This window comes from Podarcis melisellensis (assembly GCF_964234715.1).
Source record: "Podarcis melisellensis genome assembly, chromosome: 2".
Lineage (NCBI taxonomy): Eukaryota > Metazoa > Chordata > Lepidosauria > Squamata > Lacertidae > Podarcis > Podarcis melisellensis.
In genome coordinates this window covers 94,599,540-94,624,713 of record NC_138529.1, presented here as the reverse complement: position 1 = coordinate 94,624,713, position 25,174 = coordinate 94,599,540, and the positions used below count along the sequence as shown (strand labels likewise).

The 25,174-nt window shown below is 39.2% G+C and overlaps 1 protein-coding gene across 15 annotated transcripts in view; it reads right to left on the bottom strand.

The window, feature by feature from the left end:
- FOXP1 (forkhead box P1) overlaps window positions 1-25,174 on the bottom strand; it is a 513,657-nt gene that overhangs the window by 260,543 nt on the left and 227,940 nt on the right. For all 15 annotated transcript variants that reach the window (XR_014165850.1, XM_081901936.1, XM_081901945.1 and 12 more), the window contains one exon: window positions 25,100-25,165. The gene's annotated coding sequence lies outside the window, so the exon portion shown is untranslated. The remainder of the gene's footprint in view (window positions 1-25,099; window positions 25,166-25,174) is intronic.

Below are 25,174 nucleotides of genomic sequence, written 5' to 3'. Positions count from 1 at the left end.
TACAAACTAAGAAGAGCCAAGTGGTTTGAACATGATGGCAACTTATTCTACATCTCTTTGTCATCTCAAGTTCCCTACTTTTGTATTATTTAAAGAAAAAACAGCAATAAAATACTGCCTTATGGGGTTTTGTGAGAAGCAATAGATAATCATTACTCACTCTACTAATGTTTTCACCAGTGTAAAGGATTCTCCACAGCAAACTCAACTGCAGTGCATTGAAATAATGTCCCCTGATAACACAGATGTGCCACGCATTGCATGAATCTTTGTATCAAAAAAAATCAAACAACCTTGGATCATCAGGTTAAAATTCTCCACACTGTCTCAAGCCTTACTCTTCACCAGCATGAGTTCCCTAGAGTTCCCTGAGTTCCCTTTTCTGCCTAACATGATGCCATTTATTTTAAAGGACAGAGCCTTTAGATGTACGGCAGGGAGAAATCAGCAGCTGATCATTTGCTATCACTATGCTGAGATAAATTTCCAACTTTTCTAAGTGTCTTCAAAGCCCTTTCACACCAATTGTGTCAAGGTAAACACCAGAACACACTGACAGCAACACTAGAAGCATCTCAGAAACAAAGTTCAGAAACAGCTGCAAAAGTTCCATTCCCTCTTAGCTTTACCTCCCTATCTTAGAACAGAAAAGTGTTCACTACCTTATTAAACCTTTAAGCAACTGTCTGGGTGAACATAGCCATGGTTAGCAGCAAACAGGCTAAAGAAAATAAACACATATCAGCACAGAACTGTACAAGCAAACTTCTAGTTTTAGGGACATGAATAGGGTAAGAACAAGCCTATCACAGAGCGTCATTCACTCCAGAATTCAGTTGTTTTTTTAGCATGAATATATGAAAGATTGTTGTGCTTTTAAGATCTAAGCATTATAAAGAAACTATCGCTTTGAGTGCTATTTTCTTTCGACTGCTGTGAACATGTTTGTGATTTGAGAGTGTCCCACACACCAGTTACATTTTTTACTGCACATGGTAATTGGATATTTCATTCAAGTAGTTATTCTCAGGTATCTGTTACCTATATCAAATGAATGTCCCTTGAAATGACTTGCATGAGGTGGTTTTTTCTGTCATCCTGCTCCAGAACTCTAGTGAAGAAAAAGTCCGTAACGAAGTTATCTCTCGTTGTGCAAAGTATTTCCATTCCAACATGCAAGTATTCCATAGGGTAATGGGGAAAGAACTATGTGATGTGCCATGCTACACACCACAGCAGCCATGTTGTGAAAATCTACGTATCTGAATAGCAATGGTATTTGTAAGCAAGTGGAACAAGCAAATACATCCATCAACAATTTTTATTCACAAGTAAAAGTATGCAGGGATATGAAATAAAGTTATATTTTCAGCAACATGTCAATGAAGCTATTGCTACCAGTGCTGAAAATCCTCCTTCCTATCTTAACCATTTTTATGGTAGATTCAAATACATGGATTTTTTCTTCTTCACAGCCGCTTTCAATTTCCCTGCATCTTTCGTTGCTGTACCTTATCAAGGAAGGGTGAAAGAGTATCCAATTTAATATCAGTTTGCAGGACTGGAGATTTCCTTCATATCTTATGCAGCAAGGAAAGCTTCAGGGGAAGGCTTAGGAGTAGGCATCAGGTTTTAAATACCTTGATTGGCTGGAACCTCAGATCCCATCAGGGTTGACTTAGTCCTTCATGTTTCTTTGGCAGATAAACTAACTTTTATCCAGTTTATTTTGCTGGGTACTTTTGAATGAACTCTTAAGAGCTGATGTCTTCCCTATTCTACGTGAGCTTCCTCTGAAAAACACATTTGGCCTTGCACTGAGTCATGCATTGTGACTCAGGTTCCCCATCTGTAAATGAAAATAATTATTAGTCTACGGCAGAGTGTGACAAATAGAAGTAAACTTCCATAGTGGAGTTGTGAAGTTTGGTTCCCCACATTTGATCTTTGCCAAGTTGTAAGTTAACAAAAAAGTTAAGTAATATCAGTCTCAACAAACCAATCATCTTCTATCCCGCTCTCCTTCCCTCTCCTAAACAACTGTCTTGTTTGGATGCTAAATTTAGTAAATGCACACTCCGTGACTGTACTTTTAGTAGGATAGGACACATGCTTTTAGTGAATAAATAGTAGGAAGGAAAAGTGGAAATGTGGGATAAAAAGAGAAAAGGCTTAATTAAGAAGACTGGCAGAAATTCCCTAAGATAATCACAACATTTTCTAGAAATGTATTCCAGATAGTATCACAAGTTTCTTTTTGTCTCTTAAAAAGGCCAGTTCTTTTCTCCTCTTCCAGATCAGTTAACTGCATTATACAAGAACATATAGAGTTTCGGCTTTCTGTGCTGCCATCATTAACCACTTGATTACCATGACTGCTCATGCAATCTACATACCGCTATTTGTTGCAGCCCTCTCTCAGAGTTGAGTGCCCCAAGCAAAGAGAAATACCTGGCCTAAACGTACAATATTTTCCCTAAAACAACGTCAATATATTTTGAAACTTTCCTCCACCATGGATCTATGGTTTCACAATTAAAGATTATTAAACCTTCATCTAGCATGTAGAAGACAGAGGTGAAGAACTGAGTGCAAAAAGTCAAAAGTAATCAGGAGGTTCCTTGTGCACCCTTGTGCAAATGAATTGAAGCAAAGCATGTTTTCTATCTTACTTGTAATCCTGTACTCAAAACAAACACGAAAAGTCAGTTGATCATTATGGTGTCGGAAGCCTGCAGCCAATAGAAGGAACGATGCGCTCGCTACAATATATTGAGGTTCTACGAAAGAGAGTTATTCCAGAGCTGGAAAAGAGATATCCTGACGGTACTGGGATACTGCAGCAAGACCTAGCCCCCTGTCACACATCAAAAGTGAAGAAATTAATGACAGAGCAGCAAATACAGGTACTTGATTGGCCAGGGAATTCCCCGGACATAAATCCCATTGAGAATTTGTGGGCTATATGCAAAAGCCGCCTCCGTGCTGTCGACTGTACGACTATGGAGAAGCTCATTCAGGCGCTGATTCAAGTGTGGTACAGGGATCTGAAAATCAACAGTGACTGTTTGAAACAAGCAGACTCCACGCAAAACCGTGTTCAAATGCTACTTAAAAATAGTGGAGGTCATATCCATTACTAATGTATGTATATGTGAGTTTTGTACATGTGTATGTGAGTTTTGTACGATAAACTACATTGTTTGTTTCAATTAATTTGCACAAGGTTGTAGACCAAAAGGCAGGACAGAAATGTTCAAAAACAGCAGCAAGCATATACAAGCTGCATTCATCACATGAACTGTAATAGAATTTGCAGTTATGTTGTCCAGCTGCACAAGTTTAATGTATGATCCCAGATGTGGGTTCACATAAAAAATACTGCATTCAAAACGGAAAGTGAAAAGTGGAGGGAAAGTAAAAGCATCATTTTGCCATCACTACCCCGCACCCTGCCCTTCATATTACAGGACAGAACAAGCTGGAACCTGCTCTGGATTAAACAGCCACTGCTAGGACAAGACATTCCAAAAGGAATAGGATTACATGTAAACTTTTACGTTTGCATAGCCCATAACTGGGAAGAGAGATAGATTCTAATAAACAGACAAGCTGAGATACAGCACACTAAAATATGGCAAACAACAAATCTCTCTACCAAGATCATAAAAAGAATTTTTCTGCAGCATGCATAAGGATTCAAGATTCAACTGTGCATTTCTAATATTGTGCTTTGGTCTTCTGTTATAGCAGGCAAATTGCTTTGTCTTAATCTTTGTTCCAACAGGCCTTCCAAGTAATTATTGTTCTTTCTTTAAAAAGCACAGTCCCCTAATTTAAGTCCAATATGACATTTGGACTTCACTGTCTCTCAAACAAGAGCATTATTTCTACCAACAGCTCAATGACAAGCAGCTCTTAAGTTCTCAGACCTGCTTCAAAATGCTATGGTTGGCTTCTTGAACAACTTGTATTCTGAGCTTTGCACATTCTGAGAGTCCACATTAAGTCCTACCCTACATGGGCTAAAAACATCTGGACAGCCAATGCTTGACGTTCCCTCAGTCAAGGAACTGAGGAATGAAGCAGAGAAGAGAACAGCCTTTACAGCAATGGCTCTAAGCCCATATAATTGGTTGCCAGCTCAAGTTCCACCATGGCGCTTCTCTTTCATAAACAGTGCAATACTCCCCATGCCACGCCAACCAGAGAGACATACTTTATGAACAGGGAGCTTGTACTTCATAATAGTGCAGCCCTACTACTTCCGGCTTTCAATATGCTTTGATGACTGTTGGTTTTACTGTATTTTAACCATTGTTCTAATATTTTTTACTGCTTTAATGCACTTATAAGCCTCCTTATAAGAAAGATGGAGTGCTGAACATGGAGACAGGGAGCTTGAGGTAATTTTTATTTAGAAATCAATTTGACTCAGTATCATAGGTCTCACTTAACTAAAGTGTATAAAAGAAAACACTTCTCGAGAAGTGTGACCCAAGACATCTGATACCATGAACTCCATCATAAGAGCCTTAAAGTCCAGCAGGCAATTTAAAATTAGGTAGAAGTGAACACAAGTAAAGGGACACAAGTGAAAGCACTGTTAATTATTTGAAGTTAGGGCTGTTATTACCTGTGTCAAAGGAGTTTCCCCATCAGTACACATTTATTTTAAGGGAAATTGAACTTGTTGAATTTCTGCTTGTAAGAAAACACTTCAAAGCACAGACAGAAATGGCAACTTTATTCACCACCCAATTGTTGCTGTTGGCACTGGTCTATCTCATGAATGTCCCTATGGGTGTGAAGTCAAACTGCAGTGTTAGCATCCCGGGGTGCAAGTCTGGGCAGTGTGTACGGAGGTCCTGGGCTGCCCAGACGACAAGACCCACGTCTTGACCTTGGTGGTGTGGTCCAAAGGAAAGCAGAGCAATACATTTGGCAGGAGCCTGGTTGCAGGAGTTGCCAGGAGGAGTAAAAGGCGCCCAAAGATGTCCTGCAAGGCAATGATTACAGGCAACCCCCAGTTTGCATCAGGGTTGCATTCCAGAGTGTGCATAAGCCCATGCTGCCCCATTACACCCTCTTCTGGGTTTGAAAAAGGCCTACTGGTGCATGATTGCACATTCTTTGAATGTGCACATTCTTTGAAAGCACACAAACAAGAGATTGCTTGTATGCATCTTTCTTCGGGGTTTACTCCAGAAGCCTTTCTCACGAATGAGTATAGTTGCAAGGAGGTTTAGGATCAGAGCTTTCCTTCTCCTAGATGGGCTACCTTCCCAGGCTGACAAACCCCATCTGACCTTCAGTTCCCTCTACAGATTGTCCACTCAATCTGCCAGAGCCGGTCTTCACATACAAGTCCTGAACTAATTAAGGATTTGAGACCCATCGGCTACCCCCACCTCGTTTAGCCGGCCAGACAAAGCCATTCGCACACCACCCAATAAGCATTTATGAAAATGAATTTAATACTGTGTTTCCCGTTCATCTCAGCCCTACCTTTTTCCAAAAGAAGAAAATGTTCAGTATGTTACAAGAACACAATCACATAAGACTTTATAAGGGCAAATCAAATGCATTTAAAACAAAAACAAAAACAGGTAACCTTGGTTTATGTTGCTTATAAGCATATTTACAAAACCTGATGTGATACGATACACAAAAAAATGTCCTATTCCTATGAAATTAATATTTAGCATATACTAGGTTTTTCCATAGCAACTGGCTCTTATTCTGCAATAATATTTCCCTAAACAGTTAACTGGACAAAAAATATTTATCACAAACAGAACATCATGACAGTGTTTGTATAAATATGCTTGTAGGATAAACAACTGGATGAAGTAGCTTGCCCTTCACTGCATCACCTATCTTAGTGGGTTTTATCACAAGCAATATTAGCTCTGAGGCAGGCATACCAACTTTATGCCAAGCAAAAACACACAGAAGAACTGTGGGCATGATTCAGCCAAGGTTAAGCATTTGTAAGTTTCATTGATTTCAACTTTGTCTAGATTACAACCCAGGCAATAAGTATGTAAGATAATATTAATTAGACTGATGCAACGTTGTATACCAGCATCTGTATCAGCAGTGCTGGGTCATCTTGCAACACATAAATTCTGCTCTGAAAGGTATTAAGTCCTACTGTGCTGAACCAGCTTACACGGGACATAATGACTTAAGACTCACTGCCCTTTGGGAATATCTCCTGTGATATTGTGGCCACTATCTCCCCTTCCACCCTTAATAAACTTATCACAATCTCTGTATAATATCTAAAATTGGTAACAGCACAATGTTGTGTATGCATACACATGCACATGTGTGCATATGCACCCATCGACATGGGCTCAATGCTGAAGCAATTTGGCCTATTAAGCTCCACTGGCATGCACTAAGTGACCTCAAGGCAGCTTACAAAACTTGCTGCAGACTTGTCAAATCAGTGGGAGCAGGAAACAGACTGGTAAGAAAGCTTTACCATTAATAATCGTTGATATCAATACACATAGAAAGAAACCACATTAAGTACAATGACGTTTACACAGTATTATATCCCCACTGAGCCTGTTGGGTCATTTTATGTAAAAGGTGTTACTACCACATCTGTTTTAATTTATTTGCAGAACAGTGCTTAAAGTGTCTCGAACACTGCAAAATTCAAAGACAATATCTGTTTATATATACTTTTGCATGCATTCAAGCATCAGATTAATACAAGCCTTGCTAGGAAAGATTTGCTTGTTCTATGAGGGGTCGGGGTAACTGATTGCTGCAATGGCAAATCACAGCCTGTGACCACCTGGATAAATTACTTCCACTTCAAACAGAAACGGAATAAAACACTCTGTGGTATACTCCACTCGTTATAGCCACATATCACAACTAATGCTAACTACCACACTAAATGTACAGAGAGCTACAAATACATACAAGGAGGCGAGTCCATCCACAAATATAAACTTTTATCTTTCTCCAAAAAGAAGATCTGATGCACCTTAAAGAAAAAGCGGTGAGGGATGAATCAGGGGTGTGTGTGATATTTTAAATAACTGCCATCACTACTGCTATGCAGTTGTGCAGCAGAAATAGAAGCTGACAACATATATAAAAATACTGTTGAGTTGTAGACCAGAAATTAGAGTCCAGTATAGGTTTATCATCTTAACTGGAGATCAGAAAACTGGCTCCTAAAGGGAAAGAAAGAACATCAATTCAATTTTTCTTAGAAAACCATTTCCTACCAACTTTGAAAACAAGAATGCCTACAGTGATCTGATTGGTTTCTTTGTGATTGTTTTGGCTCAGCTCCTTCATCCCTCCTCAGTTGGGAGGCTAAATGTTAGCCTAACCACTAGCTTCAGAGGGTTTTCTTCTTATTAACCTTCCACTTTGTGTTTCCAATTTTAGAAAGGAGTAAAACTATCTTTCAGCAAATTTCACCTTCTCTTATTTGCTTCTGAGGTGAGAATTCAAGTTTATTTTCACATGGACAGAGAAGAGCAGCTTCAAAACTGCAGTGTATACTTTATATGTTTGGTTTCAGCTTTTCAGGTAATGGACATTTTGGACTTCCAGTGAGCTCCTGATTTAAGCTTGGAAGAGTTTTATTGGAAATACAGTTTTCTGCAACCTCATGTTGTAATTAACATCCAAACCACATACTAAAGTGATTTATTAACCTGCAGAGATATAGCATATTTTCCTTCCAAAAACCCAGAAACTGAGAAAACTACTCATCCAACATTTTATTTCTGCAATCTGAATCTATCTAGGAAATACTACAAATCACTTATTCACTGGACAGATGGGCTGGGGGAGCAAATTCATCCCTGAAAAGCAAACCTGGAAGAGACATCTTCACTTGCAAGCTCTGCATTTTCATCATTGAGTTAGCTCCAGTCTTGTAGAACCAGCTTTAGAAGATGTATGGACAGTGTCATCATATAGCTTAGTCACTAGATGGCACTGTATTTAAGTTATATCTGGGTGGAGTCAGGAGTTTCCTGTTGCTGTTCTGTTCTTAGTTTTAGAGAGAAAATAAAGTTCTAGCTCCCTGACTACTGAGTCCTCTATGGCCAGGTATCTTCAACCTTTTCGGACTCAGTACCTACTTTTTAACCCAAGCATGCATATGGGGACCCTTTTTTAATCTTTAACCAAATATCTGCATGGTGGTAGTGCTCCAGTTGTGACCCACCATGAATCAGGTTGTGACCCACCGGTTGCTCTGAGCTTTCAGTGACACTATAAGACTGAGAAATTTCAGCTTGGCTTTCGTACTAAACAATATTTACTAAGACCATTACCAAAGTGCACCATGTAACTAAATCAAGCCCTTAAATGTTCTGTTTTGCAAATTTCATGGGCCGCTAGGGATAATTAAAAGGACAATTATACAAAGTTGATTCAGTTTGGAAAATCAAATGGTATTTTCTGCTTTATAGCACACGGTAATCTGGTTTCTCCCTTCCTCCTCCCTATTATTACTATCTTTTGTACTTTTATGGTCAAGCAGCACAAACAAACAACAGCTGCACTTTAAAAGGGAATCTGTTATTGCTTTTTTATTATTTGGTTTTGTTTTTGCTTCACCAGTAGCTATTCCTTCCGGTAGATCATACAGAGAAGCGAGTGTGGAGAGAGATTATTATTAAAAAGTAAGGGGATGACATAAAAGCTGCAGCTGCACAAAGTGGTGCTGCTTTGGGTGTTTACAGTGCCGGAATGCTGTTTAGTTTGTCATTGTGTCCAACCACTACTGTAAAGCTAGTAAAGTACATTATTGGTAGCAGCAGCTCATGAAAAATACAGCAGAGAAACTGCTAGTGGCAGAAGCATTTAACTTTCTTGTTAGCCGTCCTCCCCCATGTGGCACTTTAGCACCCGCAAGTTGTTTATTATGTTCCGTGCCAGGCAAAATTGATTAAATGGGGCTCTTAAGAATCAAAGCGTTATAAATTCATGGAAATACAGCAAGCAATAAATTCCATGGAATTAAAAGCTTACTAGTGCTATTAGCATTTCAGAGTGTTTGCATTGTTAATACCAATGTACAAAAAAAAGATACTCCTGTAATACAAATGCAAGCCAATGCAGCACATGCATAAGCAATAACATTTTTACAAAATGCGATCAAAATGCAGAGACTTTTTTCCTCCTCCTTCTGACCTGAAATGCTCATTAATTTTTTAAAGAAAAATCTAAAACAAAAGCAGTGATCTACAAGGAACACAATGATTTATGCCCAGTCATCATCTGGAATATCTTTTATGATTGTTTGAAACAGAGGCAGTGTCCCAGATCACCCCTTTGCTTCAGCATGGGGCAGAGCACTAACTTCTGTTAACAAAGGGTGCAAAGGTATTTCACAGTTTTCTTTCTTTCTTACCCCCCAATAGGCTGAATTTGGGTAATATTCATATCAAATTGGTACTCAAATAGTCACCATTTTAACAGGAGAATTTTTACCCCAGGTCATTCTGTCATCATTCCAGTCTAACTATTAAGACATCAGAAAACATACATATATCATCAGCATATTGCTACAGACAAAAAAAATCATACAGTTAATAGATATTATTCTATTAAAGAAAAATGAGCAAAATAGCACACTTTACAAATATAGTTGTAATGTAAATTTGCTACATTATGAAGGTCACTATGCCTTTTTAAAAGATAAAGCTTTGCACTTCTAGAAAATCTTATTGAGGGTCAGAAACACTTTACATAAAACACACTGTTTCTGAAAAACACACCTGTTCTGTTCATGGTGAGAATGGAGTAACAATTAGTAATACAACCACAACTTTACATGAAGTGGGGAAAACAGTCCACGCCCCCCTCATACCAGGTTTGTGGTTTTTTGAGGGGGGTGTACAGTGGTACCTCAGGTTACATACGCTTCAGGTTACAGACTCCGCTAACCCAGAAATAGTGCTTCAGGTTAAGAACTTTACTTCAGGATGAGGACAGAAATCGGGCTCTGGCGGCGCGACGGCAGCAGGAAGCCCCATTAGCTAAAGTGGTGCTTCAGGTTAAGAACAGTTTCAGGTTAAGTACGGAACTCCGGAACGAATTAAGTACTTAACCTGAGGTACCACTGTATTAGGCAGTTTCCTCCGTTTAGCTTTCCTAGCTGGGATCTTATGCACACAAAACCACTAGGCTATAGCCCCACAAGGCTTCAGCTCTGAAATTGGAATTATTGAGATACAAAATTTCATGAAAGAAAGCAACAGTGGCTTGCACTCCCCCCCATGCTTCTTTGACTCATTTAATGCAGTGGAAGGGGTTCTTCCCCCCCCCCCCAATCAGCAGACCACATTTCTGACCCACTTCAAATGAAGTACGGAAATGTGAGGAGAGGAAGTACAGCTGTTCTTTTCTGGTGTCTGCCTGCCTCTCAAAAAGTGTGGCAAAGTCTTACAAATATTCAAATCAACATAGGAAGATATTAATCTTGTAGCTAATGCTCAGATTATGGAAGTACATTCAGGGTTAGTGGCAAAGTTCGTGGTGCTGTATGAGCAGTACAGAAGCAAACAGAAGCAGGAATAATCTAGTTTGCTAATTTTCTCCATTTATTGTGTGTGTGTGTGTGTGTGTGCGTGCGCGCGCGCGCGCATGCACACATGTGTGCATGCAAAACCTAAAGGTACACTGTCCTTTTTAAGTGAGCATACCTTAGTAGCTGCTGCTGTATATACATACTAGTATAAAATAGAACGTATCCCATCTCCTTGTATATAATTAAATCTTCTTATTTCAAACAGGAGTGTACACACACACAAATTTTAAAAAAAAAATCTACATGTGAAAAGGTTTTTGTGGCTCATGTGCAGAAAATGGTTTCCCAGTGATGTCTAAACAGAAGCAAGTTCAAATCTATTAGTGTCTGCGACACGCTGGCATCATGTCACCACTAATGCCTCGGACATGCTGGAATCATGTCGCCAGTAATGTATCTAGTTAGACTCTAAGGGAAACCTAATAGAAACCTAATAGAAAACTGTCTGATAAATTCATGAGTTCCAATAGAGAAGCCCTAGAATTTTATCCATTAGAGCTGGACAGTCCACGAGCACTGACCAGATGAGATTCCCCAGTATACTTCCAATCTATATAGAAGAGATCAAAATCACTTAGTTTTATAAAAACAGAAGTCCAGCCCATAGAAGACTCACTCAAGAAATGTACAGCATTTAGGATAATCAGACACGCTGACACAGAACAACCAAGAATAAATTTGAGCTCATGGAATATTCCCTGCCACATGACACAGGCTTTCTCTTAATATATGCAATAGTCCCTCATCACAACTGCAGACAGCTAGAATGTGTGTATATGAGTATTCCAAATTTTCAGCCGAGAAATTTATTCACAACACATGACAACACAGAAACAAACGTACAGCAACAGAGAATCAGAAATATTTTATCATCCACTGAAGCAGGTATAGTGGTACCTCGGGTTAAGAACTTAATTCGTTCTGGAGGTCCGTTCTTAACCTGAAACTGTTCTTAACCTGAGGTACCACTTTAGCAAATGGGGCCTCCCGCTGCCGCCGCACGATTTCTATTCTCATCCTAAAGCAAAGTTCTTAACCCGAGGTACTATTTCTGGGTTAGTGGAGTCTGTAACCTGAATAATAATAATAATAATAATAATAATAATAATAATAATAATAATAATTTATTATTTGTACCCCGCCAGCCACACTGGGCGGCTTCCACAGAAACAAAAAATACACTAAAATATCACACATTAAAAACTTCCCTGAAGCGTCTGTAACCTGAGGTACCACTATACAGAGTTCTTGTGGATGCCAGGAGGCTAGTTTCCCCAAGCAAAGGGTAATTCTCCCAAGATTTCAACAACTTTTCTTGTTCTGAAATCATTCCAAAAAGTGTTTTAAAATCCTGAGGCTATTACAGAATAGGCTGTGGATCTCCCTCCCTCTCTGTCACCAACCCAGTTTGGATATCAACACCGAACCATAGGTTAGCAACATTTAAAGGAATGTGCTCAAACCTGAGGCCCATGCATACCAACCTTGCTTCCCCTCCTCTGACAAGCTGCAAGATTAAAAGCATCCTGTTTTAAACAAATTCCAGTTGAGGTATTACATCCAAAAAGTGACAAACCATGGTTAGTTTAAACCATGTTAATATTGGCATGTTTCAGCAAACCATAGTTTAGACCAGGTTTCTTCAACCTGGTGCCTTTCATATGTTGCTGGGCTACAACTCCCATTATCCTTGATCACTGACTACAAATGGGAGTTGTCTCCAGCAACATCTGGAAGGCACCAGGGTGGAAAAGCCCGGGTTGAACTAACTAGAATTCTGAGTTTGAATAAAACAATAAACTCTGGTTAGTTTTAAGAGTTGATGCTTCTGATTTCCTCCTCATGGCTGTATCAGAGGACGGGAAAGCATATGAGCCTGAGGCTCAAGCAAACTAATTCACATGGTGTTAAACTATTGTTTAGCGTTATATCTGAACCAACTGGTTTAAAAGGGTGTTCAAAACTGGTTTAAAAATTAAGTAATTTGTCCAAAGTCCAAAGTCCCTGTGTAGCTACCAGCTCTCCCACTCTCTTCTATGATCGATATTAAATTGTGCATAATTGTTAACTCTTTAAGGCCAGAGATAGACCAGAAGCAGCCCATATGTAGGGCAGATTCAGTTTACAATTCAGGTGTCCATGCAGAACCACTAGTCACCCCAGATAAGGGAGTGAGCGTCAGATTTAAAGGTTAGGGCAAGGGGGTCATTATTTCCTAGAAACAAAGATAGTTCATACAAAATCAAACAAACAAAAATGCCTCTAGGGTGATTCGTATCAGGAAACTCACTAGAATAATAAAGTAATTTTGCAGATCTCGTAACAATTACATAAAAGTGAAAAAAGCAAAGTAACAGAGCAGGAGAGCAAATATTTTAAAAGGAAAAAATGAGGATTTTTTTTTCATATCACAGTAGTCTCGAAAAGGACCTAAGGCTATTTCATATGTAACATTTTTTTCCTACATGGGTGTAGGAAAATGCATGCACATTCTCATACAGAAGGTATTTATTTTGCCACTCTACTTGTGTAGGAGCTGGTATACACTGCAGCTTTCAAACATGGGCATGTGTGCAAAACTTCCATATTGAAGGTTTACACAGGTGTACGCACCCACGATGGGAAAAAATATATGGGAACAAATTCTCAACCGCTTTAATAATATGTTTCAACTTGTGTTTCAAGATATGGCCACCCCAGAGCAGAAGACACATCGATCATCATAAAATATACCATCAGATGTGACTCACTCAAATAAAGCGCTTCCAAGCAGAAACCAAAAGAGCTTAAAAACCAGTCACTTAAAATTTAGACATGGGACTAGAGGATCAGTGGCTTATGAGTGATCTATAGAACACGACTGAAAAAGAAAGGGAAATGTTTTGAATCATACAGCTGAGCCAAAAATAGGGTTGCCATATTTCAAAAAGTAAAAATTCCTGACACCCACAAAGTTGTACAGCTTTTTTTAGGAAGACCCCAAAAATTGTTGAGCTTTTGTGGGGAAACCGCACCCCAAAAGCCTGCTTTTAAGCTTTTTAAGCTGTTTTGCTTTGCCACACACCTGTGTTTTCCAAGACATTTTGCCATTTCGGCACAATTCCCCCAACACCATTTTTTGCACCCGAAAACCAGGACATGTCAGGAATTTTCCTGATGTATGGCCTAGCCAAGAATGATGTGGCAGGAGGACTGAGGCAGTAGCCGAACATCCCAGGACCAACTGCAAACCACTCAAAGCACAGATGCTAAAACTGTCCTCTCTCATTAAAAATTAGCTAAAAAGTGTCTACTGACATGGCAGCACCTATATGAGAAGAATGTGTCCAATGAAGAACAATCCAAGACATATGTCACTTAACATGTTTGGTTGCAGTACATCGGAACAGATTATTGTATTTGTTTCATCAGATAACTGGAATACCTTCTGGTTACGTAGTGGGTATCAGCAATGGAGCAATATTATTCATTTTTCCTTCTTTCAAAGTATCACTAGTTATGCTTTTCATTGGATATACATTCACTTCAGCTTTAATATCACAACCCCATTATGCCTTAAGTATCACAGGAGGCCTTATAGAGGTAGTCAAACAAGATGGTTGCACTTAAGTAATAGGGAGCACAAAACCTGGAGAGTAGGACTCGAACCAATGGCTTCAAGTTACAAGAAAGGAGATTCCAACTAAACATTCAGAAAAACTTTCTGACAGTAAGAGCTGTTCAACAGTGGAATAGACTCCCACGAGAGGTGGTGGACTCTCCCTCCTTGGAGGTTTTGAAGCGAAGGTTGGATGGCCTTCTCTCATGGATGCTTTAGCTGAGATTTCTGCATTGCAGAGGGTTGGAATAGATGACCCTTGGGATCCCTTCCAACTCTGAGATTCTATGATTCTATGAAATCAACTGTCAAGACATGAGTGCAGAACAAGCAATCACACCAGATGGTATACCAACAGCCAGTCACTTCCTTTCTGTGGTGCACTTAAGCACTGATAATCAGAGGACTTTTTGTACCTTCTACCACAAAGCTGATTATACAAAAGCAATTATACAAAATTGATTTAAGTAGCCCCACAACCTCCCAACCATGCACCTGGCAGCCAGTAGAAACAGGGCTTCAGAAGTGAAACAATTTTTGTCTGTTCAACTAATAGATGATTAAGTAAAAGACCTCAAACACATATGGTTGCTTCACTGGGAATTTAGAGAATTTCCATTACAGGTACTAAGGGCATGGCAGTCTCTCTTCCTTGTACTTCCTTTTGTAACCAAAATCCCTCATTTTAGGGAGCAATTATGACAGCCTGCCACCAAAAGTAGCTAAATGGTGAGTTCAGGTTACATTAATTTCATGGCCCCATCTTAATTCATTTGTTTGATATCTCACCCCCATTAGATGTCTGCCATCATCCCTGGTGATAGATCCTTAAGCGTACTTATTTCATAAGGCACATTGAAAACCCAAATTGTTGATTCTCTTTTAGGAATACTAAGGAAATGCTAGAAAGCAAGTGTTAACTAGGAGGAATTCATACACTACATATTAAATAATTGTGCAATCGTAAAACTCCCAGGTGCCTCAGCAATGGAATCCAGTACAGTATAAAATTGTTAGAATAAACAACTAGGGAACACAGGATGTCAGCTGTGAAACATGTTAGCTATACCTAAAAGGTTAATCAATCTGGCAACCTCACTTTTATTTGATGGAAAGCAGACCTGTGCTGGTTTTAGCCTGTAAGAATATACCAGCACCTAATGCTTTTCTGTCCACTGTGCCTTTCAATTCCTTTGTTTTGGGCAGGCAGTACACTGAATGTTCAAGTAGTAGGATTGCTGTAAACTTTTTTTTTTATTCCCTGTATGCGAGAGAAGGGAAGAAAAACAGAACTAAGAAAGGTGCTAAGAATAGCCAGGCACTGACAGCCACAACTGGCCAATGCTGTATCATTCCCATGTATTTTTGCATATCCACTAGAAATACACAACAGTGAATACAGATAAACTGCCTTTTAGTGAATGTTACTGTAACATATTTTATGTATCTGATGTGTCTCCCTCCTTCATATGTGTAGGAGGGTACATAACACCTGATTGACTCATATCAAAAGTACCCAGCTCCCAAATCAGCTGACCATTTTTTCTAGAATTATCATTATTATTTTATTTATTGGATTTATATACTGCCATTTATCCAAAGATCCCAGAGTGGTGTGCAACATTAAGGACTACACAGCATAATAATAAAAACATACTATAGGGCATACTAATAAACAGCATAACAACCACAACAACAACAACAGTACCCCCACATTTAATAAGCCATAGATTATTTAATGGCTAAAGGCCTGGGATCATTTTTTCTTTTTTTTTGGCAATGCAAGTGTCATCCAAATAGGATACTACATAACATAGTACACCACTTTCTGTCCTCTCCTTACTCATAAGCCTGTAACATGGTACAGTCAGTTCCCTAGCGACTGACAGCTGCACTACTACATCAATCCCAATTGTAGCTGCTACACCATGGTTGAAACATCATCTATATCACAGGATCGGAAAAAGAGGCCTTCGTTACACATACCCAAGCCTATGAATTCCTAGGTCAGCATATTTATCAGTTTGAAATTATTTATCTTGCATCCTATACATTCTACAGATACTTAGGTTCATTAATGTCAACAGGTCTACTCTGAGTAGGACTAACACTGGATATGACCTTTTGGCACCAGACGGCCAAAGTTAAATGTATCTACAGGCCTCACCCCACTTGTGCACAATGAGTATGTGCATACCATTTTCATCACCAAAACAGGGCGAGGCAGAGGCGGAATGGGGTGGAACAGGGCTGGGCTGGGCTGGAACAGAACGGATGGGACTTAACCGCATCTCGCTGATGCATGTGGCGCTCAATAATGGAACCCCCACATAAGTGAGAATTCCCCTGTAGTTCAAAGGAAGAATAATTCAGCCTCAGAGCTGACCCTCATTCTGGATTATCCATAAAACCTTCCCCATTTTGAATAGACCAGCTTCAGGTTCCTCAAATGAATCAATGATTATCATTTTCCTCTGGATTATCCACACCAGAGATTATACAGAATGTGTATTTTGGATCAGAAGAAAATAATGCATCCCATGTTTTTCTAAGGTTTAATCAGCTTTTCATGTACACCATGGTGATGATCAATCATCTTTTAGAATGTTGCTAACAGCTTTGATCTTCTGAGACAATTCGAAATAACACTGAGCCTTTCAGTGTACAGATTTTAGTTTGACATAGCATCTGAAAAATTGCAGGAGGCCTAAGGATCAAAGTAGGCATATGCCAACCACCAAGTTATTGTGCTTGTTGTGTTGCACAGTTAATAAGAAAGATTTTAACTGGGGTGATGGCTCATCATAAAGAGTATAGTACTCATACCAACTGATGTTTAAGTTTTGTTTATGTTCCATTCAAACATCTAACATCAATTAACCACAGGAAAGACTACACTATGGCAGAAAGCAAATTCTTTACTTCCTTTAATTTAGCTTTAAGGGTAGTCATTTCTGCCACAATACTTAAGTCCCTAGCTTCAATACAGGAGTGGTACCTTCCTATCACTACTTGCAACCTTGCTTCCTGCTCAGAAGGATACAACAAACTACCAAAGGCCAAGCAAAAATATAGTTCCCCATTCAGATCCTGCCATTTCATTGATAACAAAAGGAGCTCATGTCATGAATGAACAAGCTCAGTGATTGGAGGCCAAATTACAACCCCAACTATGCAATGCAAAAGCCATCTACAAGTACATCACTAAGGCAGTAAGAAGCCAGTTGGCCATCATATGGTTTCTAAGCCTGGAAGCAGAGGTCTCCTACACTGGAAGATGATACACATGCCAAACCTCTTCTTCCTATGGAAACTCTTATTCATAATAATAATAATAATAATAATAATAATAATAATAATAATAATAAATATTCAAGACCAGAAACTAGTTTGGTGGACCATGTTCTCTACATATGTTGTAGAAGGATAATCACACACCAACACACCCTCATCAAACATGACTCAAAGACTACAGTTGAGAAAATATTATCTGAAGAACAGGAGAAAAGTCTAAAATTATAGCCCTTGTGTTCCCATGCCACCACACCTGAGCCAATATAATATACACAGACATATTCTGTATTTAATGTTCAGAAAGGTTAAGGAAGGCATGAAAAAATTAAATGGGCCAAAAGTAAACAAAAGAAACATGCTCTCCTGAGATGATTAACTAGAGCAGATAATAGCCTATAGAGAACTCCTCTGGCAAATCTTTGAAGTCTTCGATACAGCATTCTAGTGGCTCATATTAATGAGATTTGTTCAAATAGTTTTTAAATTAATCCAAAATGTCCTAATCTAATTTATAAATCTTCCTGACCCAATTGCTTTATAAAAAGTCACAGTTTCATCCATCTATTCTCCACAGTAGTCTTCCAGTTCAGTGATATAAATTGTTTTACATTTTCTGTCTCTTGTGATAAGAACATACACAGTCCTTTAGGCAGAAAGAGGACAACTGTCCACCCACAGTGTACAGCTGTAACGCCATTTATGTCTTTACCCGTTGGGGGGGGGGAACCCAAGTAATAATTTCCTATTGTCTTTTAAACAAGGATCTCAAAACAATCTGGAATAGTTACTTTCACAGCACCCTAGTGATGCAACAGGAGGTTAACAATGCCCATTTAAAAGAGAGCTGTGCGACTCTACAAAGCTGGCAAATAACATCAACAAGGTCACATAGCACGGAAAGTATCACTATACAGCGTAACATGAAGGAACTCCAAATCTAATCTTCCTCAGGTAACACTTTGTTATATCTGATAGAGCCAAACTATACCATGTTGATTCTAACACACATCGTGTTTCATTCAGTTAATGGGTAGGATTTGCAGATCTCAAGGCGTACTGCCAAGGTGCTTACGTGAGTTTCATTTGCTTTCACTTTAATTTCTTTGCTTGACTATGTGTTTTAAAACAATGTATCTTTCCATAAATCACAAAACTGTTCCTGACCCAAGACAGAGAGCAAGATATGACAACCAGGTGAGAGAGGCTTAGTTTACTGTGGGTGACAACAATTGCAGTGGCAGACTCCAGAATTTTGTCTCAAGTTTAGTCCCATACAAGTCTCTAAACTGTGTTGGGCCAAGATTCTGTGATGTCTGAAAATATGAAATAGTCAACTGTACTGACCCAAAGCTGCTATGAATTGTCTGGACATTTTCTGAAAACCTACCTTTGCACACAAAAAAACAGTTTGTCTACTCCTCAACAGATTCATACCAAGTGAGATTCTTCTTTGCTATTTATTTTTAGCCCTCTGTTCGTGAGAACATGCTAGAAAGTGTGTGTTCCTGTTGCAAATGACACAAACAAGTCCTTGGCAAATGGTTCTATTTCTCCCTCCCCTCCCCTTATTTCTTATTTCTGTTTTTATAATGTATTTTGTAGTTTTATCGCTTATTTTTATGCTGTGAACCATCCTGAGACTAACCAATGAATGGCTGTATGCAATTTTAAAAAATAAAACTAAAATTTAAAATTTCATTAAAAAGCTGACTAAATCAAAATGAGTTCAGGTTACAATCAGGGCAAGTGTTGAAGCAATCTCACAAATTTCTCACAGTATGCAGATTCCTGATACAACAGAAAAATTGTTGCAAAAACCCTGATAGATGAGCAAAGCCTGTGATGAAATTTCATCCAAAGTCACATGAGAAATATAGTGGGGGCAGGGTGACTGAAATCTAGTCTAGGAGCCATTCATTCTGTTATCCAAATATTAAGTTGTGGTTGGAAGACTCTTCATCCCAAGCCTTGTGCAAAAGACATATGCTTGGGATCCCACTAATATATTTCTCATGGCATTCAGAGGCGAAACTAGCCTTTATTTCACCCGGGTCAAAGACCCAGTTTGGTACCCCTCCTTGAGCATTTGTGTACACACACACAGGCTGGAAGCCTTGATGGCACCTCTCTGGAGGCTTCACAAGGGGCAAAAAAACCCCAGATAGTGCCTCCAAAGCTACAACCTGTAGTATTTGATAACTGGGAACATTCTCACTACAGACATCTGATATGGCCTTATTTAAAAATATCTGACAGAGATCAAATATATTTATATTATATCTTTTCATGAAACCCTTCAGTAATGAAGTACTGAGTTTTAAAAATGCAGATAGAAAGAATTACAGTGCAATCACTGCATCCAGACAACAGATCTCCTGTTTACCTAATTCTTACAAACATTATCATTTGAAATTTCAAACTCTTCATACCTCCCCAAAACGATTTTGTATTATTCTTCCCCATCACGGTTTTTTTCCCCTAATGACTATCTATAAATATTATCTGAAGACCCAAAATTCCAAGCTGGGGAACAGTAGGAGAGGAGTATTTGGAATGCTATGTAGAGCACCGCTTTTCAAACTGTGTGTTGTGACACATCAGTACAGGCATAGGCAAACTCGGCCTCCAGATGTTTTGGGACTACAACTCCCATCATCCCTGACCACTGGTCCTGTTAGCTAGGGATGGTGGGAGTTGTAGTCCCAAAACATCTGGAGGGCCGAGTTTCCCTATGCCTGCATTAGTGTGCCAGATGAGGTGTAGGTGTCTTATGTGAACACTCCCTGCACACCTCTTGGGGCTGAAAAGGGATTAGTTTAACCTCTGGTTTGCTAGTAAAACTGAAATATTGTGTCGTGAAATGATACATGCCTAAAAAGTGAGTTACCAACATAAAAAGTTTGGAAAACTCTGGTGTAGCGTTCTCGTTGCCTTGCCTCAAAAAAGATATTGCAAAGCTAGAGAAGGTTCTGAAAAGGTCAACAAAAATTCCCAAAGGGATATAGAAACTCCACTAGGAGGAAAATTGCAACGTTTGGGACTTTGTAGGTTAGAGAACAGGTGAGTTAAGAGGTGATACAATATAGAGGTTTGTGAAATTATGCATGAGATGCAGAAAGCAGCCAGAAAAGTTTCTCTCTCTCTTTTGTAACACTAGAAACTCACGGATATGCAACAAAGCTGAATGACTGAGGATCCAGAACAGACAAAAAAATGTCCTTCTTCACACAGCACACATTTAAACTATGGAATTTGCTCTCACAAGAGGCACTGCTGTTGCAGTCAGGTCCTGCTTGTAGATTTTCCATGGGATTCTGGTCGGCCAATGTGAGAGCACGATACTGGACTTGGTGGGCCAATGGCCCCATACATCAGTACTGTTCTTCTGTTGGATACCTTTTGTTATCAATAATGTATAACTTTACTTACATGTTTTTATAGAATTTCCTCCTCTGTTTTCAGTATACAAATAACCAGTAACGTTCAAATGAATTTGTTTGGTTAAATTAAAATGGCTTTTATGTATTTAAACAAATGTATGCGGCTAAGAAGCTAACATCATTATTAAGCATGTTCTTCTGTGTATGTCTTTATCTAGAAATCCGATATTTTAATTTAGAGTCTTATTTTGAAGGAAGGTGGTTTTGGATACAGCAACTTAATTATACGTTATGATTTACAGTGCAAATTCGAGGAGAATGTATAGATCTGAAATTTATGGGCACGATCCAGCAAACATTAAATTGTTTGAAAAATATCAGTAGAAGAATTAAACATATGCTTAGCTCTCTCCAAATGAAATCAGTAAAACTCAAAAGTGTATAATTCTGTCTACATTTGTTTGTTGTTGTTTAGTCGTGTCTGACTCTTTGTGACCCCATGGACCAGAGCACACCAGGCACTCCTGTCTTCTACTGCCTCCCGCATTTTGGTCAAACTCCTGTTAGTAGCTTCAATAACACTGTCCAACCATCTCGTCCCCTTCTCCTTGTGCCCTCAATCTTTCCCAACATCAGGGTCTTTTCCAGGGAGTCTTCTCTTCTCAGGAGGTGGCCAAAGTATCTGCTCCAACTACCGCACAATGGAGCTCATTTCACATGCAAGGTTATGCTTAAAATTGTACAAGGCAGGCTTAAGCAGTATGTGGACTGAGAACTCCCAGAAGTGCAAACTGGATTTCGAAGGGGCAAAGGAACCAGAGACCAAATTGCAAACATGCGCTCGATTATGGAGAAAGCTAGAGAGTTCCAGAAAAACATCTACTTCTGTCTACATAGTGCCACATATATTTGACCATAATTTAAGTTTCTGCTTAACTTTGTCATTGTTGAGTATATTGAATTGTATGGTAGCACCTTATGCTGCAGTTTCTGCCCTGTGTTAAGTGGGATAAAATATATCAAATAAACATAGATTTCCACCCCCCTTGAAATAATCTTCAAAATATAGAAAGATTGAAAGAAAAATGTTGTTTCAGTAATATTCACTTCTTTTTATATAGGTTTAAGGACTACAAAAATATCCCTGTAGGTTTCAAAAGCACAACCTTGCTGTTGCAACGGAACAGTTTGATCACTAATACACAAAACAGGATTCACCTGAAATTAAGCAATCAAAGCAATTGAGCTTGATCTCAATCAACCAAACCCTTAACCTTTCTTATTTCAATGGCACTACTCCAATTAGCGCTCCATCACCATTTCCATTATAGACACCCACTCCTATGGGTTTTATTGTCTTGGTGATTTCCATTCTCAACAGGATGAAAGTGGGCCTGTAAGTTTCCAGCCAAAATGCAAATTACTGTATAGCACATACGCATGTTTTGTTCATTTCCTACCAAAAAGGAGAAGGGGCAATGTTCTGTATGAAATCATGATGGAAAATAGTACTGACAGGAGTACAGGTAAGCAGGAAAAACATGTGTCTGTGGTAGCTAACCAGCCAGTATAACTTCTCCCAGTTAATAGCTTCAGTACCTGCTCTCTTATATAAGGCAAGTCAACATGGCAAATTCTCCTGCACTCAAGTTTGTTGCCATAGTGCAAAACTGAGAGTGTGAGAATCAGCCATCTCAAGAAAAGAAGCTACAATGTGGTTTTATCCACAAACACGACTCCTTACCTTTTGTGGCTGGCTATGTACATCTCATGATTATCTGCACATGCCAGTTATGTACCTGAGTTATGTGTTCATGCACACTTTTAGCACAGTTCCTGACTATGCAAAGGAAATCCTTGCATGTTAGGTATAGAGTCTTCCACCATGACAGCTTCCTCCCCATCTACATTCACAGTATAGGGTGGCATCACAAAGCTTGCTTGTATTTCAGGCCTCAGCTGAAGGAACACCATTGTCCTGACTTTGCCTAAAACAAATTCTTCTTGACACTGTCTCTGTTTTTTCTGTATCAGGAGAAAAACTAATTCCACACCCGTTTGCCTAGGTCCTGCTTTGAAAGCGATTGCAGCTGTCTCTTCCTGCAGTCTTATTTCTCTGTAGGTTGCTCTGAGGACCTTCGCTCAATATGGAAGGGGACACTACCATAGTTGTACAAAATTAATAAATAAATAAAAACACTGAAATGATCCCATAATCAGAAAATGCAATGTGTGATAGAAAATGTTGAAATTTTGTGACTTATGGCCCAATAAAGTAATTTCCACCCACTCGGAATGACTGCAAAAGCTATATTTTCACTTTACAATTACAGCTAAATATGAGTATTTCCATAGATGAAGCTGTTGTTATCAACAGTTAACACTGCATACTAGTCAGTTGTAACTCCTGATGTCCTGATGAACTGTTTAATAATTATTACAGTGGTACCTTGGTTTAAGAACAGCCCTGTTTACGAACTATTCGGTTTAAGAACTCCGCAAAACTGGAAGTAGTGTCCCGATTTGCAAACTTTACCTCGGTCTAAGAACAGAATCTGAATGGTGGAAGGGCACTGATGGTAGAAGGCTCATTAGTGAAAGTGTGCCTCGGTTTAAGAACGGTTTCAGTTTAAGAACAGACTTCCGGAACGGATTAAGTTCATAACCAGAGGTACCACTGTATTCAGATTTTTCAAGAATAATTTAAAAACTGTAAATAAAATAACTGTCCTGCATGTAAACACATAATGAGACTGAGAGACCAAAGACTAACAGTTACTGACTTTATATAATGGAGCATTCACTACTTACAGCTACACGACTGATGCTTGTTGCTATGGCACTTAACTATTAATTTCTGAGAGAAAGTGAATATAAAACAGCCAGATGAACATCAGCCAGATAACATAGATTCATCTCCAAATACTGGCAGACATTACTGCCTGTCTTAATTGTAATTTGCCCCTATAAGGATAGAAGGAACTGACTCATTTGGAGTCAGAAACAATTAAGGGCAGCTAATACACTGAATTATTTTATTTTATTTTATAAAAAACATTTTGGTAGTAAGTCTCATTGAAATCAATGCAAATGTTCAGATGTAAAACATAAGTTAGTGTTGAGTTGAGATGAGCCATAGGCTTTCCTCTTCCCTTCTCCTTTTCCTGCACAGCCAGGTGGAGCTGTTCAGAAACTTCTATTCATTTTTTATGAACCATGGTTTCAAGGTTTTCAAGTTTCAAACAGACAATAATTAATAACCCTAGTTTTTCTACTCAGACAAAAAGGCAAATTGGGCTGAAGCAAAAACTCTGAACACTCAGCTGCATGGGAAGAGGAAGAGGGCTGATCAGAAAACCTCATGGCATCCAAAAGTGGCCAATGAGTCTGAACTGCATAAGCATTTTTACACCAGTTACACCAGGGGTTGGCAGCGTTTTTTGAGGCCAGTCCGGTCCACTCCCCGGCAGACCTCTCGGTGGGCCAGACTGTGGGCACCTGCGCATGCACTCAAGCTATTTCCGGTGCACTTCCGGGAATGGAGGAGTGCCCATGCGCGTGTGCACATGCTATTTCCAGCACTCTTCCGACCTGGAAGTCGGTCCTCACAGTGAGAGAAAAAATGGCGCTGTGAAAAAAAGAGCATGGAATCCCCACGCCGATCCATTGAACTGTCGTGGGCCAGTTCCAGGAAACTCATAGGCCAGAACCAGCCCATGGGCCTTAGGTTGCCAACCTCTGGGTTACACTGAAACACATTCTAGCTTGTACTGATACAGCCACACAAAGCATACCCAAAATCTGCTATAACCACCAGCCGCAAAATAACATTAGGATAGGAAATACAACGCTAGCAAATAAGTTTGAAATATACTATTTGTTAAATACAACATAAATCTGAGGCTGCAATTCATTTATGAGAAAAACGCCTTGAGAAAACTGCTGCAATCCTAAATACTTTTTTTTCTAGGTAGAAAAAAGCACAGTACTTCTGAGTAAACATGCATACGATTTCACTCTCCAAGAACTATGATTTAGCCACAGCTCCCAGAATAATCCACTACTTTTGTTTACAGTTCTGATACTTCCAGACTTGTGTTCTCACTGGGTTCCAACAGGATTCTGAGGCGCTTCACAGTGCCATGTGACACATTCACAGGAAAACAGGCAGTAAGGCAGGATACTGAACCCATGCATTTGCTTCACTCCACATGGAAATCAAGCACAAACATGTAATTTATTTACCTTTTAAGTGGCTTCGGCCAAGCAATCTTCAGCTACAGCCAACCAAAAAAGGTCAATCTTCTTACCCTGGAAACG